Genomic DNA, 14,307 nt, shown 5'->3' on the forward strand with positions numbered 1-14,307 from the left:
ATTTGCATAGCTTGGTGCGAAACGTGTGCCAATCGCACAGCCTCTCGTCTGGCGATAGACCACATTTGGCTTACAAATATCCCCTACGGACAGTACCAGAGGATAAGAAAAAATTGTACTTCCTCCGAGGATTTTAAAGAACAATCAAAAATTATATATAAGTGTTTTAAAGAAAAAAAAAATACCCTAAAAGAATATTAACAAACACATATAAAAGAGTAGAGGGACTAAAACAGACTGATTTAATTAAATATGAGCTAAAACAAAAACAAAACAATACACCCAAATTTAATTTTATTACTACTTTTAACAATGCCACAAACAAAATAAGAAACATATTAAATAAATACTGGCCAATTATTATGACGGATCCTATTTTAAAATTATTAATCCCAAAACGTCCTACCCTAACATTCAGACGATCAAAAACATTAAGAAATCATTTAGCCCCAAGCAAACTAAAAAATAAAATTATCAAACCAAATTTTTGTAAACCTACCATGATTGGTACATTCCGCTGCGATAAAAAACGCTGTCTGTGCTGCGAATGGATTGCGTTTCCTCCCTGTGATTCAGTAACATCTTTCTCTACAGGCGAAGTTTTTTCTTTGAAAGAAAAATTAAACTGCTCCGATTCCTTTGTTATTTATCTCCTTACATGTGAGTGTGGGCTTCAGTATGTGGGCCGCACCGTACAAACTGTACGTGCCCGCATAAATAAACATAGATATAATATCAAAAACAATGTTATACTACATAGTGTATCAAGACACACCACAGCTTTACACAACAGTAACCACAATTGTTTGAAACTAACTCTCTTGGAAAGTATCCCTTTAGAATATGATGACCGCTTTCAAAAATTAGTGAATAGGGAATCCTTTTGGATTTATTCCCTTAACTCCTTGTGGCCAAGGGGATTAAATGAGGCAATAGATAAAACATTTCAATGATAGGTTCGGAGTCTTATTTATTTATTTATCCATGTATATAAAGAATTTTTAAAGAAAAGTTTTTTTTTTATATTATCTTGGATCACATGGAAAAACATCATTTTATGCTAATTAATTTGTGATGTCATTTCCGGTTCCTATAACCAAATGAGTATATATGTGTTGTTTTTATGTATATTTAGCATGTCTGAGGAAAAGGACGGAGCGTCCTTGAAACGTGTTACATGTGAATAAAAGTTACCCATACTTAGCTTGTGGATAGCGCTATCATCTATCCCTCATCCCCTCACACCTGGCTGGTGTGAAAACTCTGCCGTTCTTATTCCCACGCTGTTGCCTGGGCGGGATATAGCTGCAGTCCACATCGGATTGTTGTGCCTCTGTCCTAGCACAACCATATCTGGTGAGTCCTTTCATTAAAGGGTCCCCCCCCTTTTTTACCGTCAAATCGTTCTACACATTGGAGCATTCTGTTTTCTTCTTCTTCTTCTGTGATTGATATAGCCTGGCTGAACCACATTGATCTGTATGAGGAATCTACCGATTCCTCCTAAAAGTCCCCTAAGGGGACTAAAAGTGTAAAAAAAAAAAAAAGTTTTAAAAAACACCCATTAACCACTTCCATATTAAAAGTTTGAATCACCCCCTTTTCCAAAATTCCATATAAGAAATACGTAAACATAATAAAAATAAACATATGTGGTATTACCGCGTGTGTAAATGTCCGAACTATAAAACATAATGTTAATTAAACTTCACAATCAATAGCATACACCATGGGTGTCAAACATGCGGCCCACAATGAATATCTTTCTGGCCCAGCAAAGATATTCATTGCTACGGTTACCTGGAAACGGGCAGAGATGAAATAAAAAAGTCAGAGGCTGTCCAGGAGCGGTTGAAGGATGGTGGAGGCGGTCCAAGAGAAGTTGGAGGCAAGCGGTCCAGAAGAGGATGGAGGCTGTCAGAGGCAGTCAAGGAGCTGTTGGAGGCGGTCCAGGAGAGGATGGAGGTGCGCAGAGGTCAACGTCATGTCCAGATGTGACGTCATCAGGCTGCTCCTTAAAGGAGTTCTGACACATGCTGCGGACGGCACCATTGCGGCTATAGACACAGGAAACCAGATTGACAAGGTGAGAAAAGTAAATATTAATGCTAATATTGTTGTTTGATTTATTTATTTTTTAAACAGGGAATGGGGGTCATGGGGGCAAAAGGGGCATGGGGTGTTGTGCAAAAGGGGCCTGGGGTCTTGTGAAGGAGGGGCATGGGGTCTTGTGCAAAGGGGCATGGAGTCTTGTGAAGGGGGGTCATGGGGTCTTGTGAAGGGGGTCCTGGGGTGTTTTGCAGGGGGGCATGGGGTCTTGTGTAGGGTGAACATGGGGTCTTGTGCAAAGGAGGGCATGGGTTTTTGTGCAGGGAGGCATGGGGTCTTGTGCAAAGGGGCATGGAGTGTTGAACAAAAGGGGCATGGGGTCATGTGAAGGGGTCATGAGGTGTTGTGCATGGAGGCATGGGGTCTTGTGTAGGGTGGGCATGGGATCTTGTGCAAAGGGGGCATGGGATCTTGTGTAGGGGGGCATGAGGTCTTGTGCAGGGGGGCATGGGTTGTTGTGCACAGGGGACATGGGGTGTTGTGCAGGTAGGGCATGGAGTCTTGTGCAGGGGGGGTTGGGTTATTGTACAGGGGGGTTGGGGTCTTGATACATATAGTAAAGTTAAATTATTATTTTTTTGATGCGGCCCACATAAACTTAAACCTTGTTTTTTTTTGGTGTGTGTGTTATAAATATAGAATATATTTATAGATACTAGTCCTCAAAAGTACTGCAGGTACAGAGTGAAATAGAGGGATAATAGCGAAGAATAAACAGATAAAGAGATAGAACAATAGTAAAATGAATGCAAAATTTATTTATATCAAATGATGTATGTCGTCACCTTTAGCAGGGCCCTTGCGTGGGGTGAATGGCAATATTAAAAATATGGATAGTATATATTAATGATAATGAATTAAAAGGTATAATAAAATTTATAAAATAGCGCTTGAATGGATAAACTATATGTGGAAATATTCACAGTCGCTATTGCACTTAGTCCATTTGAATAGAATCCGTATGATACAGTTCGTAGAATTATATTGAGTGGATGCAGTTCATAGGTACAGTTCGTTGGTGATATAGTGCCGATTAGAAGCGTACTGTTTGTGTATCGCTAGTAATGATCTACGGTGCACAGCACCACTCACCCACTGCTTCGGCTGGCACGGTTGTGTCCTGTGCTGGGGACGGCTCCGTCTTGTGTGAGCCCGTCTGTGTGATGGGTGAGTGGTTCTCCGGTGGACGCAGCACAGGACGCAGTCGTGACAGCCGTGACAACCGTGCCAGCCGAAGCAGTGGGTGAGTGGTGCTGTGCACCGTAGATCATTACTAGCGGTAAATTTTGCATTAATTATACTATTGTTCTATCTCTTTATCTGTTTATTCTTCGCTATTATCCCTCTATTTCACTCTGTACCTGCAGTACTTTTGAGGACTGGTATCTATAAATATATTCTATATTTATAACACACACATCACATAGTTATAGGCCTTTTGGGTGAAGGTAAAACCGTTAACCTCAAGTACTATCTCTATCCTAGGTGAGCTACACACATTACATATTCTTGTTTTTTTTGGCCCATGTTAACCTTTGGGTTTGATATGCTTGGCGTACACGTAAAAAAAATTCAAAAGTCCAAAATTGCACTTTGCGTACCCGTATCAGATTTCTTGTTTCATTTTTAACAAGCCCTCTGCAGCAAAATGAAAGAAGGGATCTGATTGGTTGCTATGGGCAACTCAGCAACTTTTCCTCTGCACAGGTTTTGATAAATCTCCCCCATTGTGTCATGGTGACGAAAAGTGCACTACATAGAATCGGAAGCCCACAAAATTATCAAAAATTGCATTTTTGTTTTTCAATTTTGCCCCACAAATATTTTTTTTTGTGGTTTCGTCAAAAATGTTGTGGTGAAGTGATTGATGTCATTATAAAGTGCATTTGGTGGCGCAAAAAAAAAAGCCCTCATATGGGTCTGTATGTGCAAAATTGGTTTTTAGAAGGTGATGAGGAAAAAACGAAAGTGCATAAATGGAAAAACCCTGTGTCCTTAAGGGGTTAAACAAAAATCCTGACCCTCGCAATAAGGGTAGGTTAGGGTTAAATTAACTATCCTATATTTTTTGTGAACATATAAGTAACATGTGACCAAGTATCATCAAAATATCTCCAGCTGGAAGTTATGCAGTAACATATACCGTAATTCTCATAGACTTGTATGGGACTTTAAACAAAAACCTAAATTACCTATCCTATGTTTGTTGTTGACATACAAGTAACATGTGTACCAAGTTTCATTTTAATATTTTTAGCAATTTGGTGATGCTGGAACATACATACACACACACACACACACACATTGAGTTTCATATATATATATATATATATATATATATATATATATTTATATATATTTACCATGAATATACTCTGTTTTTGTTAATTATGGCATATGCACGCACGCTCGCTCCATATGAGCGTGCATATTATCATCTTTTACCATATAATACCATATTACATACTTTTTAATTACTCTGTAAGATAATACCTCCCTAATTTCATTATACCATAAGGCTACGTTCACACAGGCAATGTCCACATGGAAAAATTCTGTGCAGACATTTCCCCGACAGCGGAACGCTGGCAGAACAAGCCAGCGCTAGGACTGCTCGGAAATGCTGCATCTCCTAGATGGCAATGCATTTCTGTGCAGACTCTGCAGAAAGAATAGACACGCCCATTTTTTGCAGACTGCAAAATCAGGATTTGTGCAGCAGAAGCATCTGCAGTGGAAATTCCGCTGTGTAAACCATGCAGCAGAATCCCATTAATATCAATGCTCCGTGTGGAATTCCATTGTGTGAACATTTGTTTTTGATATCTGATTGTAGAATATATTATTTTGCTTTTTACACAACAGTACTCTACACTACACTAAATTGGGAAAAAAGAGGGCATCAAATGAGGGAAATAAAGTATGCAGCAAATAGTACTACACTAAATTGCCATACATTTACCATTGGTATATGATCGTTTTTTTAATACCATATAAGAGGTTCAAGCTAGGTACTAGGGATCGACCGATATCGTTTTTTTAGGGCCGATACCGATAATCGGTGCAGGTTAGGGCACATAGCCGATAACTTATACCGATATTCCGGTATAAGTTATCGGCTATTTACCCCCTGCGACACCGCTGCAGATCATTGATTTAAAGCGGGCGCTTTAAATCAATGATCTGCAGTGGCTTTTGCGGGGCCATAGGCCGCCGCCGCCACCCGCTTCTCTCCCCCTACCTGTCAGGGTGGTCCGGGCCATCCATTCTTCCTTCCTGTAGTGTCCGGGGGCGTTCCGGGTGGAGGGTGAACCGGTCCGGGCTGTCCTTCTCCGGCGGTCATCTTCTCCACTCCTGGCAGGCTCCGGCCTAGTACGCTGCATAGACGCCGCTGCGCAGTGACGCCCGTGCACAGCGACGCACCTGACGTCACGGCGTAGCGGCGTCTATGCAGTGTACTAGGCCGGAGCCTGCCCGGAGTGGAGAAGATAACCGCCGGAGAAGAAGGACAGCCCGGACCGGTTCACTCTTCACCCGGAATGCCCCCGGACACTACAGGAAGGATGGATGGCCCGGACCACCCCCATTAAGTTACATTTTTTTATTGACTCGGAGGGTGGGGGAGGGGCCCGACCGGTATAGCCAAAAATCCATACCGGTATACCGCCCAGCATCACGGTGGGGGGTGCGATGCGGCGGGTCGGGGGGTGGCGCGGCGGGTACTTTATTTTATTTCATTGTGGACCAAAATCCATTATTATTTGTTGGCATTTTTGATGCACTCTTCAGTTTTGGTATCTTTTATGTTCCTTCCCCGCCCCCTTCTCCTTCAAGTCCTTTATGTAGGTCTTGTCTTCACATGTATGAAATTGTTTAGCAATTCAGTTCCCCCCCCCCCCCAATATAAATAAATTAGCCAGATACCAACCAAGCAGCAACAGCCTGACATTACCAGGGTGGGCGAGGACCATTATTATTGGTCCTGCCCAGCCTAAGATATGTCAGCCTGTTATTGCCTAGGCCCAGGAGCGCCATGTTTGACGATCTGGCCCTTTTGGTACCGTCGCTTCTCGGCACCCCTGGGGCGATGGGTACCAGGGTAATATTTGGAGGTCAGCGCTAGCTGTTTTTGGGGCCAACACTAAGGCTGCTTTCACACTATAAAAATTCATCTGTTATAAACGTCCGTTAGAAAAGCTTTAAAAAAGGATGTTAAACGTCCATTACAAAATCCCATTAAAGTCTACGGGATTTTTTGATTATCCGTTATGACCCATTATAGTCCGTCATGACTAGCGGACGTTAATTGTGATGGAAGAATTAACGGCACATGCACTAATTTTTCTTCTGTCACAAGAAACGGATAAATTAACGGCCGTTATTTTTAACATTGAAGTCTATGGCAAACGGATGAGCCTTTATGTCATCCGTTTGCACCTGGTTTATAATATCCGTTATTTCTGAGGTGACATCAGCAGACTCCTGCAGTGCTGAGTGACTACTACTACTCCCATTATGGAACAGACTTATTTCCATGATCGGAGTAGTAATTCCCCGGCTGCGGGAGTCTGCAGACAGCTGGGGAGGCTACATTAGTGTTTGTACTACTACCCCATCATGGAACAGAGTCTGTTCCATGATGGGGTTGTAGTACAGGGGCTGAGGGATTGATAGCACTCTGCAACCCTGCGGCCGATACCGAGGGGCCATTCAGGACTCACAGCGAGAGATTTAAAAATTACCATTGTGAGTAGCAGGGGGCCATATCTATATTAAAAGCGCTGTGGGGGCAAGATATATATAGTGCTGCAGGGGGGGGGGCAGACATATAGCCTATATATCTAGCCCCCCAGTGCATTTATAATATGCCCCCTGCAGCACATTAATAAAGATATGACCCCCGCCGGCGCATTTATACATATATACCCCCCCGGCACATTTATACATAAATTCCCTTGCCGGCACATTTATACATATGTACCCCCCGCCGTCGCATTAATAAATATATACCCCCCGCCGGCGCATTTAATAAATATATACCCCCCGCCGGCGCATTAATAAATATATACCCCCCGTCGGCGCATTAATAAATATATACCCCCTGCCGGTATATATAAGTAGTGAGACTGTCCAGGCATGCTGGAAGCTGTAGTTCTGCAACATCTGAAGGGCCAGATGTTACAGAACTATAACTCCCAGCATGTCTGGGCATGCTTGGAGTGGTAGTTTTGCAACATCTGTAGGACTACAGCTTGGGCACCACTGTATGGTGGTCTCCAAACTGTGGCCCTCCAGATGTTGCAAAACTACAACTTCCAGCATGCCCAGACATCCTTTGGCTTTCTGGGCATGCTGGAAGTTGTAGTTTGGCAACTCCTAGAAGGCAGCAGTGAAGATCACTTACCACTGATCTTCACGGCTGCCTCCACCGCTGCTCCTTTGCCGCCTCCTTACTTCCGCTGATGCCTGCCAGTTAGTCCCAATGTGAAATCAGTCAAATGCATTCTACACCTCCCCCCTTTTCATACTCTTTTCCTACCATATCTTTCACTCCCCTGCTATTTGGGGAAATTGGAGAAGGGAGTGCCTACATACATTGTCTTGGCTCAACAGGTGTCGTGTCAACTGTGTCCCTCCATATACACCAGGTGAGTTCTACTACATAAATGGCATTAGTGACTGTTTGGATGAGCGCTGCCCGTTTTGTAATTCTTTTCTTACATAATGAACAGAGTCATGCCCTTCTGGGTCTATTTACTGGGGGGTATTCATCAAGAGTGGTGTAGGTGAACGTTTTTTTACCTTATTAAATCATGTGTAGAGATGAGCGAACTTACAGTGATTTCATTCGTCACAAACTCCTCAGCTCGGCAGTTGCTGACTTTAGCCTGCATAAATTAGTTCAGCTTTCAGGTGCTGTCTTTAGCCTGTATAAATTAGCATAGCTTTCAGGTGCTCCGGTGGGCTGGAAAAGGTGGATACAGTCCTAGGAGAGAGTCTTTTTATGTAGGGTTTTTCTTTTTTTTAATAGTGTTAACTGTGCGGGATAAATAACTTTATTTAATTTTTATTTTATAATACAGGGCTTTATTAGAAAAGGGACATTTATATAGTTTTTTACACTTTTTATTGAAAAACATTTTATTTTCACACTTTTTACCTGTTAAACTATACTGCAGTACAACTTAACTGCAGTATAGTATAACTGCTATGACAGTTCACCTGTACAATTCAGGCTAGGACTGGACCTTACAGGCTTCCATACTGAGAAGATAGGAAGCTATCCACTGGCTTTCTGTTGCCATGGTAATCAGCCAGGTCGCGTTGACAATCTTGCGGGAATATAGACACAATTTTTCCTGTAATGAATGGAACGCATTCACCGCTTTACTTATTGTGGGGTTAGTGGACATTTCCAGGAATGGGAGCGTACCTGTACACCCTACGTCTTCAACTGGTTAAACCAGTGCCGACAAATAAATGAAAGGATGGCAGCATATGGCAACTTTACTGACCTGCATTATGAACCTGAAAACCCTCATGGGTTTTTCGGTTTGAAAATGTGTAATTTTCCCTTATGCTGCTACCCTCTTATAATCCATCATTTTTGGGCCAGGTAGTACGATAACTTGGCGACAAGATAACAGTATGAGTGTATGATGGTTTGGGAAAAAGGTGTAAAAGGACAAATGATTGAAAGGATAGCAGCATATGGCAACTTTACTGTTTGCTTTTTTTCAAAGCTAAAGAGGAGCATATAATTGTTAAAAGGCTATTTTTGGAGATGGACAGGCAGGCTGTAGGGGAGGAGGTAGGCCTGTATTTTGAACTTAAAAACTCAAATGGGTTTTTGGGTTCAAAATGTGTATTTTTCCCTTATGCTGCTATCCTTTGATAGTCCATAATTTTGGGGCCAGGTTGTCCGATAACTTGGCAAAATGAGAACAGTATGAGTGCATGGTTTGGGAAAATAGGTGGAGAAGGACAAATGGATGAAAGGATGGCTGCATGTGGCAACTTTACTGTTTGCTTTTTTTCAATGCAAAGGAGGAGCGTATTATTATTATTAAAAAGGGTATATTTGGAGATGGACAGGCAGGTTGAAGGGGAGGACGTAGGCCTGTATTTTGAATGGGGTTTTGGTAGGGATCGACCGATTATCGGTATGGCCGATATTATCGGCCGATAATCACGATTTTGCCGATACCTTGGCGATAAGCCGATAATGCCCCGCCCCCGTGCTGCCCCAACCGCACCGCGACCACCCCCCCCGACCCGCCGCACAGCGAATGCCCCCCCGACCCACCGCACCGCGTCTCACCCCCACCGTGATGCTGGGCGGTATACCGGTATGGATTTTAGCCCATACCGCTATACCTGCGGGCCCCTCCCCCACCCTCTGAGTCAATTAAAAAAATTCAACTTACCTGTAATGGTGGTGGTCCGGGCCATCCATCGTTCCTGTAGTGTCCGGGGGCGTTCCGGGTGAAGGGTGAACCGGTCCGGGCTGTCCTTCTTCTCCGGCGGTCATCTTCTCCACTCCGGGCAGGCTCCGGCCTAGTAGCTGCATAGACGCCGCTACGCCGTGAAGTCAGGTGCGTCGCTGCGCACGGGCGTCACTGCGCAGCGGCGTCTATTCAGCGTACTAGGCCGGAGCCTGTCCGAAGTGGAGAAGATGACCGCCGGAGAAGGACAGCCCGGACCGGTTCACCCTCCACCCGGAATGCCGCCGGTGTGAGGTGGTTTTTTGCGCCCCCGTAGATCGATGCGTCCGCTCCTCCCCCAGCTCTCCGAACATTTCCGAAGCTAGAACTGGGGGAGGGCAGAGCAAGGGGAGGGAGGAGGTTCACGCCCCCTCCCTCAACTCCCTGAGCTCGGCTGGACGCAGATCTCTACGGCATGCCCCCTCCCTGAGGACATAGATCTCCACGGCAGGTCCCCTCCCTCATCTTCCCTCCCTGAGGACGTAAATCTCCACGGCAGGTCCCCTCCCTCATCTCCCCAAGCTGAGGACATAGAGCAGTGCTCCCAATGAGCTCTATGTGTAAAGGGGGACATACTGTATGGGCTAAAGGGGGACATACTGTATGGGCTAAAGGGGGACATACTGCACGGGCTAAAGGGGGACATACTGTACGGGCTAAAGGGGGACATACTGTATGGGCTAAAGGGGGACATACTGTACGGGCTAAAGGGGGACATACTGTATGGGCTAAAGGGGGACATACTGTATGGGCTAAAGGGGGACATACTGTACGGGCTAAAGGGGGACATACAGTATGGGCTAAAGGGGGACATACTGTATGGGCTAAAAGGGGACATACTGCACGGGCTAAAGGGGAACATTTAGCCTGAACAGTATGTCCCCCTTTAGCCCATACAGTATGTCCCCTTTAGCCCATGCAGTATGTCCCCTTTAGCCCATGCAGTATGTCCCCTTTAGCCCATGCAGTATGTCCCCCTTTAGCCCATACAGTATGTCCCCTTTAGCCCATACAGTATGTCCCCTTTAGCCCATGCAGTATATCCCCCTTTAGCCCGTGCAGTATGTCCCCCTTTAGCCCGTGCAGCATGTCCCCCTTTACACATAGAGCACATTGGGAGCACTGCTCTACGTCCTCAGCTCGGGGAGATGAGGGAGGGGACCTGCCGTGGAGATTTACGTCCTCAGGGAGGGGAGATGAGGGAGGGGACCTGCCGTGGAGATCTATGTCCTCAGGGAGGGGGCGTGCCGTAGAGATCTGCGTCCAGCCGAGCTCAGTGAGGGGAGATGAGGGAGGGGGCGTAAACCTCCTCCCTCCCCTTGCTCTGCCCTCCCCCAGTTCTAGCTTCGGAAATGTTTGGAGAGCTGGGGGAGGAGCGGACGCATGGATCTACGGGGGCGCAAAAAACCACCTCACACCGGACACTACAGGAAGGATGGATGGCCCGGACCACCCTGACAGGTAGGGGGAGAGAAGTGGGTGGCGGCGGCCTATGGCACCGCAAAAGCCACTGCAGTGCATTGATTTAAAGCGCCCGCTTTAAATCAATGACCTGCAGCGGTGTCGAGGGGGGATAAATAGCCAATAACTTATACCGATATTCTGGTATCGGCCCCAACCTCCACCGATTATCGGTATCGGCCCTAAAAAAACGATATCGGTCGATTCCTAGTTTTTGGGTTCAAAATGTGTATTTTTCCCTTATGCTGCTATCCTTTTATAATCCATCATTTTGGGGCCAGGTTGTCCGATAACTTGGCAAAGTGAGAACAGTATTAGTGTATCCCAACCTCATATTCTGTCCTCATATCCATCCTCTTATCACGACCTAATATCCTGTCCTCATATCCCGACCTCACATCCCGTCCTCACATCTTGTCCTCATATCCCTACCTCATATCCCGACCTTATATCCCCTCCTCTTATCCTGTCCTCATATCCCGACCTCATATCCTGTCCTCATATCCCATTCTCATATCCCGACCTCATAGGCCATCCTCATATGCTGTCCTCCTATCCAGACCTAATATCCCGTCCTCCAATCCAGTCCTCATATCCCATCCTCATATCACAACCTCATATCCCGTCCTTATGTCCCATCCTCCTATCCCGTCCTCATATTTCATTCTCATATTCTGTCCTCATATCTCAACCTCATATCCCATCCTTATATCCTGTCCTCATATTCCCACCTCCTATCTTGACCTCATATCCCATCCTCATATCCCGACCTTATATGCCATCCTCATATCCTATCCTCAGATGGGACTGATTTGTGATGAAGATATTGTAAGCTGAAAATAGAAGGGGACATGGCTTTGTGGGACTGGGCATGATTTGCAAGCCAGACCGATGCACATAAAAGGGTAGATAATATAAGGAGTGGGGCTTAAAATGTGGGCTTGTCTATGTGAGATGGGGTATGGCTTGCAAGCCAGATTGACACATTCACCAGGAGATGCAGAACGGAGCTTGTGGAGTAAGGTACTGGAAGTCCCATATACTTGAATGGGTCTTGAAACAAAAACCCATCTTTTATTTAAAAAAAAGGGTGTATGTAAGGGTTAATTTAACTATCATATCTTTTCATTTGACATATAAGTAATATGTGTACCAGGTATTATTGAAATATCTCCAGCTGTACGGAAGTTATATCGGAACATACATTTCCCAATGATTTGCATGGGACTTTAAACAAAAACCCCGACCCTGACAAATGGGGGTAGTTAAGGAATAAATTAACTATCCTATAGTTTAAGTGGTCATAAAAGTAACACGTGACCAAGTATTATCGAAATATCTCAAGCCATTTTGGAAAGTTATGCAGTAACATATATTTTCCATAGACTTGTATGGGACTTTAACCCCTTCCCGACCTATGACATACCTGTACGTCATGGGTGGCAAGGTGTTCCCGACCCATGACATACAGGTACCTCATGAACATTACTGCCGCTACTCGCGGCACCCCGCAGCGCCCGGAAAGATGGTGGCTATCACTGATAGCCAGCCATCTTACCGTGCGACCACGGGGGGTTTCTAGCTGATAGCAGCGTTTCGCTATGAAAATACTTAGCAGCGCAGTGTGTGAGTCCCGATCACGGGGATCGGGACACACACCGCTCTGCTAAGTGTCCCTGACCCGTCCCCCGGCGTCACTTACCCGTCCGAGCGGTGTCCCGAGCGGTCCCGGCGGTCCCGGCGTCCTCCATGCGGTCCTGGCTGCGCTGCGTCTCGGAGGTGAGTTTCCGGCAGCAGGGCGGCATCTTCATTGGCAGCAGTGAGATCGCCGTAAAGCGATCTCACTGCTGCCTCTGAGAGTTTCAAAACTGCAACTCCCAGCATGCCCAGACAGCCTTTGGCTTTCTGGGCATGCTGGGAGTTGTAGTTTTGCAACATCTGGAGGTCCACAGTTTGGAGACCACTGTATAATGGTCTCCAATCTGTGCTCTTCCAGATGTTGCAAAACTACAAATCTCAGCATGCTCAGTCTGTCCAGGCATGCTGGGAGTTGTAGTTCTCTAACATCTGGAAGAGCACAGATTGGAGACCATTATACAGTGGTCTCCAAACTGTGGACCTCCAGATGTTGCAAAACTACAACTCCCAGCATGCCCAGAATGCCCAAGCATGCTGGAAGTTGTAGTTCGGCAACATCTGATCCTTCAGATATTGCCGAACTACAACTTCCAGCATGCCTGGGCAGTCTGGGCAGTCTGGGCATGCTGGGAGTTGTAGTTTTGCAACAACTGGAGGCACACTAGTTGGGAAACATTGTCCGTTTCCTACCTCAGTGCCTCCAGCTGTTGCAATTGTTGCAAAACTATAACTTCCAGCATGCACTGACAGACCATGCATGCTGGGAGTTGTAGTTTTGCAACAGCTGGAGGCGCACTGGTTTGGAAACACTAAGTTTGGTTGCAAAACACTTGAAAGTTTATTACTTAACTTAGTGTTTCCAAACCAGCGTTCCTCCAGCTGTTGCAAAACTACAACTCCCAGCATGCACGGACAGCCAAAGGGCATGCTCGGAGTTTGCAACAGCTGGATGTTTGACCCCCCCCCAATGTGAATGTACAGGGTACACTCACATGGGCGGAGGTTTACAGTGAGTGCTGCAAGTTTGAGATGGCGCAAATTTTGCGCTGCAGCTCAAACTTCCAGCGGCAAACTTGCTGTGAACCTCTGCCCATGTGACTGTACCCTAAAAACACTACACTACACTAACACTAACCTAAAATAAAAAGTAAAAAACACTACATATACACATACCCCTACACAGCCCCCCTCCCCCCAAAAAATGAAAAACGTCTGGTACGCTACTGTTTCCAAAACGGAGCCTCCAGCTGTTGCAAAATAATAACTCCCAGTATTGCCGGACAGCCATTGACTGTCCAGGCATGCTGGGAGTTTTGCAACAGCTGGAGGCACCCTGTTTGGGAATCATTGGCATAGAATACCCCTATGCAAATCCCTAATTCAGGCCTCAAATGCGCATGGCGCTCTCTCACTTTGGAGCCCTGTCGTATTTCAGGGCAACAGTTTTGGGACACATATGGGGTATCGCCGTACTCGGGAGAAATTGCCTTACAAATTTTGGGGGGCTTTTTCTTCTTTAACCCCTTATGAAAAGGTGAAGTTGGGGTCTACACCAGCATGTTAGTGTAAAAAAATAAATTTTTTACACTGACATGCTGGTGTTGCCCTATACTTT

The 14,307-nt window shown here is 45.5% G+C and overlaps 1 protein-coding gene across 2 annotated transcripts in view; it reads left to right on the forward strand.

Annotated features, from left to right (window-relative positions):
* The first annotated feature begins 587 nt into the window (after positions 1 to 587).
* The window catches only part of LOC130292042 (uncharacterized), a 282,836-nt gene continuing 269,116 nt past the window's right edge, over positions 588 to 14,307 (forward strand). The window contains exon 1 of one of the 2 annotated variants that reach the window (XM_056541481.1): positions 588 to 1,356. The gene's annotated coding sequence lies outside the window, so the exon portion shown is untranslated. Of the gene's footprint in view, positions 1,357 to 1,431; positions 2,087 to 14,307 lie in introns of those variants that run through there. The other variant, XM_056541480.1, reaches the window with a different exon arrangement.

The sequence above is a fragment of the Hyla sarda genome, chromosome 9 (genome assembly GCF_029499605.1).
Source record: "Hyla sarda isolate aHylSar1 chromosome 9, aHylSar1.hap1, whole genome shotgun sequence".
NCBI classification, from domain to species: domain Eukaryota; kingdom Metazoa; phylum Chordata; class Amphibia; order Anura; family Hylidae; genus Hyla; species Hyla sarda.